General features: G+C 41.7%; 2 protein-coding genes across 2 annotated transcripts in view; both read left to right on the top strand.

Annotated features, from left to right (window-relative positions):
• Nucleotides 1–7,111, top strand: part of LOC109916135 (nuclear transcription factor, X-box binding-like 1) — an 83,826-nt gene that overhangs the window by 70,983 nt on the left and 5,732 nt on the right. The gene's annotated exons all lie outside the window — the stretch shown is intronic.
• LOC109929396 (phospholipid-transporting ATPase VD) overlaps nt 2,198–7,111 on the top strand; it is a 144,420-nt gene continuing 139,506 nt past the window's right edge. The window contains exon 1 of the mRNA XM_048600041.1: nt 2,198–2,554. The gene's annotated coding sequence lies outside the window, so the exon portion shown is untranslated. The remainder of the gene's footprint in view (nt 2,555–7,111) is intronic.

Here is a 7,111-nt window from a genome sequence, read left to right as displayed (position 1 = left end):
CCCTCCCCCATTTCTGATGAAGGGTCTAGGCCTGAAGCGTCAGCCTTCCTGCTCCTACGATGCTGCTTGGCCTGCTGTGTTCATCCAGCTCTGCACCTTGTTGTCTCAGATTCTCCAGCATCTGCAGTTCCTACTATCTCTGATACAATTTTAACCCCACTGCGAAGCCACTTTGGATACTGTTGTGGGGATAGCCTTGCAGGAGATTGTACTAGCAGCAGTCAGGTCTGTGGCACCACAACTGGTTCTGTTGTAGAGCAGAGTGGGGCAAAGTCCAGGCGAGCGATAGTAGTAGGTCACTCAATAATCAGGGGCACAAACAGGTATTTCTGTGGTTGTGAACGAGACTCTAGGGTGGTGTGCTGCCTCCCTGGTGCCAAGGTCCTGGATGTCTCTGAGTGGGTATAGGACATCCTGAAACAGGAGGGAAAAAGGCAGAAGGCATTGTCCACCTTGGCAAAAATGACATAGGTAGGAAGAAAGAAGAGGTCCTGCAAAGACAATTCAGGGAGTTAGGTGGGGAACTAAAAAGCAGGACTACCAGGGCAGTAATCCTGAGATTACTACCCTGGTAGTCCGGAGACAACAAGGTGTAGAGCTGGATGAATACAGCAGGCCAAGCAGCATCAGAGGAGCTGGAAAGCTGACATTTAGGGCCTGGTAGTCCTGCTTTTTATGCCATGGGCTAGTGAGGCTAGGAACAGAGAGAGAATGCGCTTGAACTCGTGGCTACAGTGCTGGTGTAGGAGGGAGGGCTTTAGATATATGTATCATTGGGACGTGTTCTGGGAAAGGTGGAAACTGTACAAGAAGGACGAGTTGCACCTGAACTGGAAGGGCACCAATATCCTGGGCGGGAGGTTTACTAGAGCTCTTCGGGAGGGTTTAAACTAGTGTGTTAGGGGGATGGGAACCAGAACAACGGGCCAGGAAATGCAGGGACTGGGGACAAAAGAGAGACTGAGAAAGGCAGAGGGACTGGAGGTCTGGAGTGCAGTTACTTCAATGTCAAGAAGTACATCTGGGAAGACTGATGAACTAAGAGAATGGATTACTGCATGGAATTACGATGTTATTGCCATTACGGAGACATGCTTAAAGGAGGGACAGGGAGCTTAGCATTCCAGGATATCGCTGTTTTAGACGGGACTGAAAGGGAAACAAAAGGCGTGGGGGAGTTGCATTGCTGATTAGGGATCACATCACAGCTGTGTTAAGGGAGGACACATCAGAGGGATCTTGCAGTGAGGCATTATGGGTGGAGCTCAGGAATAGAAATGGTGAAATCGTAATGTTGGGAGTTTTCTGTAGACCTCCCAACAGCCCATGGGAGACATTGGAGCAGATATGTTTTCAGATATTGGAAAGGTGTGAAAAAAACAGGGCAGTTGTGGTGGGTGACTTCAACTTTCCTCTTATTGACTGGGACTCCCTTAAAGCAGGGGCTCGGATGGATAGACGTGTCCAGGAGGGCTTTTTGAGACCGTATGTTGACAATCCAACCAGAGAGGAGGCCATACTAGACTTGGTACTGGGGAATGAGCCAGGACAGGTGATTTTTTTTTTAGTAGGAGAGCATTTTGGGCTTAGTGACCAAAACTCCACAAGATTTTGAGTAGTCATGGACAAGGACAAGTGTGGCCCCTGGGTGAGGGTGCCAAGTTAGACAAGGGTCAGTTACATCCAAATTAGACAGGAACTGGTGAATGTGGATTGCCAGCAGTTATGAGGGCAAATCTACATCTGGCATGTGCGAGGCTTTTAAAGACCAGTTAATTAAAGTGCAGGATATGCATGCCCCTGCAAAACTGAAGGATAGGAATGGCAGGATTCAGGAACCATGGATGACAAGAGAAATTGTAAGCTTAGTCAAAAAGAAAAAGGAAGCATACGACAGGTCTAGACAGCTACAAACTGACAAAGCCTTTGAGAAGTATAGAGAAAGTAGGAAGGAACTTAACCACGGAATTAGGAAGGCTAAAAGGGGCCATGAAATGTCTTTAGCAAACAGGGTCAAGGAGAATCCCAAGGCTTTCATGTATATAATAGAAGCAAGAAGGCAGCAAGGGAAAGAGTAGGCCCACTCAAGGACAAAGGAGGGAAGTTATGCATGGAGTCACAGGAAGTGGGGGAGATCCTTAATGAGTACTTTGTATCAGTATTCCCCAAGGAGCAGGACATGACTGATGTTGTGGTCAGGGATGAGTGTGTGAATGCTCTAGAGAATGTCAATATTATTGAAGGAGGAAGTTTTGGGTACCCATAATTGCATTAATGTAGACAAGCCCTCAGGACTAGATGGGATCTATCCCAGATTACTGCGAGAGGCAAAGGAAGAAATAGCTGGGGCATTAGCAGATATCTTCATATGCTCTTTGACCACAGACAAAGTTCCAGAGGACTGGAGATTAACCAATGTTGTTCCTTTGTTTAAGAAAGGAAGCAGGCATAATCCAGGAAATTATAGGCCCGGTGAGCCTGACGACTGTGGTGGCGAAGCTTTTGGAGAAGATACTGAGGGACAAATTATGCACATTTGGAAGAAGATGGTCTAGTAAGTGACAAGCAGCATGGTTTTGTACAGGGAAGGTAATGTTTCATCAACTTGATTGAATTGTTTGAAGAGATGACAAAGATAATTGATGAGGGAAGGGCTTTGGGTGTAGTTTATATGGACTTTAGTAAGGCATTTGATAAAGTTCTACATGGTAGATTGGTACAAAAACTAAAATCACATGGGATTTGGGTGGGCTGGCTAGGTGGATACAAAACTGGCTTGGTCATAGAAGACAGAGGGTAGCAGTGGAAAGATGTTTTTCAGAATGGAGACTGGTAACTAGTGGTGTTCCACAGGGATGAGTTTTAGGTCCTCTGTTGTTTATACTATGTATAAATGATCTGGAGGTAAATGTGAGTGGTCTGATTAGCAAGTTTGCAGCTGTCATGATGATTGGTGGAGTTGCTGATAGTCCCAACGATTGTGAAAGGATACAACAGGATATAGATGGATTGGCGACTTGGGCACAGAAATGGCTGATGGAGTTTAATCCAGACAAATGCAAGGTGATGCATTTAGTAGGATCAAATTTAGGCGTGAATTATACCATAATTGACAGAACCCTTAGAAACATCAACATTCAGACAGATCTGGGTGTGCAGGTCCACAGTTCCCTAAAAGTGGCAGTACAGGTGGCCAAGGTGATTAAAAAGACATATGACATGCTTGCCTTTGTCAGCTGGGGCATGGAGCACAAGAGGTGGCAAACCATTTTACAGCTATATAAAACTCTTGTTAGGCCGTATTTGGAGTATTTTGTGCAGTTTTGGTCGCCACACTACCAGAATGACGTGAAAACTTTGGAGAGAGTACAGAGAAGGTTCAGCAGGATGTTGCCTGGTCTCGATGGCCTTGGTTATTAGGAATGGCTAAAAAGACTAGGATTGTTTTCACTGGAAAGACAGCAGCTGAGATGAGATCTGATAGAGGTCTGCAAAATTATGAGAGACATAGATAGAGTGGATAGTCAGAGGCTTTTTCCCAGGGTTGAAGTTTCACAGATTCAAGGTGAGAGGGGGAAGTTTTTCACGCAGAGAGTGGTATGAGCCTGGAATGCACTGCTAGAAGAGGGAAGCGGGAACGTTGGTATAATTCAACATTTAAGAGGCATCTGGATGGTTACATGAATCGGGAGGGAATAGAGGGATACAGACCGAATAAAGGCAGAAGCTTTGTTTTATTTATTAGTCCGGGCATGATGATCAGGTCAGGCTTGGGGGGCCGAAGGGCCTGCTCCTGTGTTGTACTTCTCTTTTGTTCTTTATGATCTTTTACATAAGCTTTTTTTTTCATTTGTAATAGTAGTTTATTGTTACATGTATTTATGAAAATACAATAAAATATATGTAAGTTGCCATAACCAGTGCCATATTAATTACATAAATTATAAAAAGAAATAAATCATATAAAGTTAGGACAGATTACGTTTTTTGTTCCATACATGGCCTCTTGATTTCTTAAGTGGCCGTGGGATGCCACCACACTCTGCAGCTGCCAAACCATGCCCTGAGGATGCAACACCAAGGACGAAGCACGCTGAAGCAGCCCCCCACATCACTGACCAAACCCAGAATGTCGCCTCTGCCAAAGCCACGTCATTGCCACCGATACTCCAGCTGCCGCCATAGGCAAGAGTCTGTCCCAACTTTCAAGCACTGGGACCCAACTCAACTTCTGAGAGCTAATTGACCATCTAAATGAACTCCCAAGGACCGAGAGATCATTCACTCTGCCACCATTGCAGATGCTGCCAAAACATCAGAGGAAAACCATGGACCCCAATTCAGAGGCGGTAGGGTAGGAGGTACTTAGGCTTTTGGCCCATCTGCTCCCTCTTGCATGACTGACCAAGTCCGTCTTTCTTTTCCTTTTATTTACTTTTTCATCTAACTTTTGAATAAAGTTAATTTTTTCTTCTTTCTGCGGCTGCGGTTGTGAGGAGAGGTTGTGGGGAGCCGTTGAGTGGCAGAATTGGTCCATTCCTCGTAACCATGGTGGTTGCAGGTTGTGTATCTGTTCCAGTGTCAATGATTTGGGGTCTGTTCCAGGTCCTTCGTCATATTGTGAAAAGATTTAATATTCTAGATACTTGCGCTGTTCATTGTGCACTGTCTTTTCAATTAGATTGAGTTGAGCATATAATTTTGTCACAGGCATTGTCAAACATAACTGATAGTTAACAAAAATAACTCCAATATCTGAGAGTATGATTACACCATATACAAGAACGTTTCTATTTTTAAGAAGATTTTCTGGCTCACTGTGATCGTTAAGATATTGGCACACTGTTCTGGCCTCTCACTGATCTGCATGTAGCCTTTGCTAATTCTGAAACTCAACTATTTTTCTTCAGTGTAGGTGGGTGTATATTAAAAATAGCATTATTTTTATTAGAGTTTTCATGTAGTTTGGGTTTCAGTGCTGCTCTTTGTCATTATATCCTCTTATTTAATGGTTCATTTTGTATAACCAGTATCAAGAGATGCTTCTCCCTAAGCTGTGTTATTTCTTGCAGACAGGTCCATGTAGTTTTTTCCAGAAAAAAAAGCATTTATTAAGATCATCACTATCCTTTGGACATTTTAGACATGTGATACATAACTAATAATTAGAGTATTTTTCTGTCAATTGATTTATGGATTATGGTTATTTTTCAATTTCAAATGGACCTCTAAACTGCAAGAACACCTGTTTGTGAATGAGGATATTAAGTTTAATTCCCTGATGAGGTTTACAGGTAATTACCCAATTTTTAATAATCCTAGTATGCTTGAAATGTGAAATTGGCATTCCTTTTACAATTTATATTTCTCATTAGATTATATTAATCTATTCCTTTGCTTGCTCTGTTTGCGTATAATTAGAAATAGTAGCAGGAGTAGACAATTCAGCCACTGAAGGCTGCCCAACCATTTCATAAGATTGTACCTAATCCTATTCTGACCTTAACACCACCTTCCTACCTGCCATCATTACCTTTAACTATTGTTAATTAAAAAAACTTAACTTGGCTTTGAATAAATTCATTAACAGCCTCCACTGCTCTCTGTAGAAGGTAATTTCTGTGAAGGAAGAAATTCCTCTTCATCTCTCTCTCTCTCTTTCTTAATATGAAGACCTCTTATTTTGAAACAATGTCCCCTTGTTCTAGATGCCCCCGGATGAGGTAACATCCTCTCAGCATCTATCTGTTAAACCTCATCAGAATCCTACCTATCGCAATAAGTCCACTTCTCATTGAACTAAACTCCAATTAAAATAGGTCCAAACTTTCTTCATAAGGCAACTCTTTCACCACAGGAATCAGTTTAATAAAGTTTCTCTGAACTACTTCTAATGCCAGTACAGTAAACATTTTATTATCCAGCACCTTGGGGACAAGGAGTGTGCTGATTGATCAATGACTCCAGATAATCAAGAGTTCCACACTATCAAAGTAAAAACTCATACTAAGTTATAAAAATGTAGTGCAGGGGGTATACACATCACTGTTATACTGCATTTACATCATAAATCACTTAAATAAAAATGCAACTTTGCCTTAAATAAAACTTGCACTCAACCGACTACTTAGACATTGCAGTAAATCACATTATTTGAGGAAAGATTAACTCAAAATTGAATCAAAAGTTGGTATTTTGTGTGGCCATTTAATTAGACAACAAGTAAGTTTACATCAAGTTAAATAAATTTTAAAAATTATAATAATTGGACAGAATAATACAGTAACCTTTGCTCTATTTGAGGTATATAATTTTTGCCAGTTTATCTAGAGTGCCAATTCATAAGGTTCTGGTTAAAACAAAGTATGCTGTATAACCCTTCCTAAGAAAAGAGAGCAAATTTTACCAAGTATTCTAACTGCAACCTCCCCCATGCCCTGGACAGTTTTAACAAAACTACCCTATTTTTATACTCCATTGCCCTTGAAATAAAAAACAATATTCCATCTGACTGCCCAATTAATTGCTGTACCTGCGCACTAACATTTTGTGATTCATGAGCATGGATATCCAAGTCCCTTTGTTCTGCAGCATTCTGTCGGCTCCTTTTAAATACTCTTCTGTTTTTGTATTCTCCCTGCTAAAATGTGCAACTTTCTGACATTATACCCCTTCTGCATTTTACCTACTTGCTTAACATATCGGTGTACATTTATAGATTAAATGTACTATAATACAGATAGCCCTTACGTCTAATAAGTATTAATATTGAGGCTCCAGCACAAATTCCTGTGACACTTCGAGTTGCAGCTTACTAATCTGAAACTTGCCTATATATCCTCTTTGTTTTCTGTTAGTTAGCCAATCCAAACTGATATACAACACCATAATCAGGGTCTTGTCGTGTCCCTGCTTTTGGGCCAATAGGTCCAGGTTCATGCTCCACCTGCCATGGAAGAGTGGCATAAAATGTCCAAACAGATTGGTTTAATAAAAAACACCATGAGTTCTTATGTCCTAAAGTAAACTTGCATGTGGCATCTTACTGAATGCCTTTTGGAAATGCCTTTTATGTACAGTGGCTCAGTGGTTAGCATTGCTGCCTCACAGC

Source organism: Rhincodon typus, chromosome 1 (genome assembly GCF_021869965.1).
Source record: "Rhincodon typus isolate 14 chromosome 1, sRhiTyp1.1, whole genome shotgun sequence".
Lineage (NCBI taxonomy): Eukaryota > Metazoa > Chordata > Chondrichthyes > Orectolobiformes > Rhincodontidae > Rhincodon > Rhincodon typus.
Note: the sequence above shows the minus strand (reverse complement) of the source record. Positions and strands in the feature narration are given on the sequence as shown.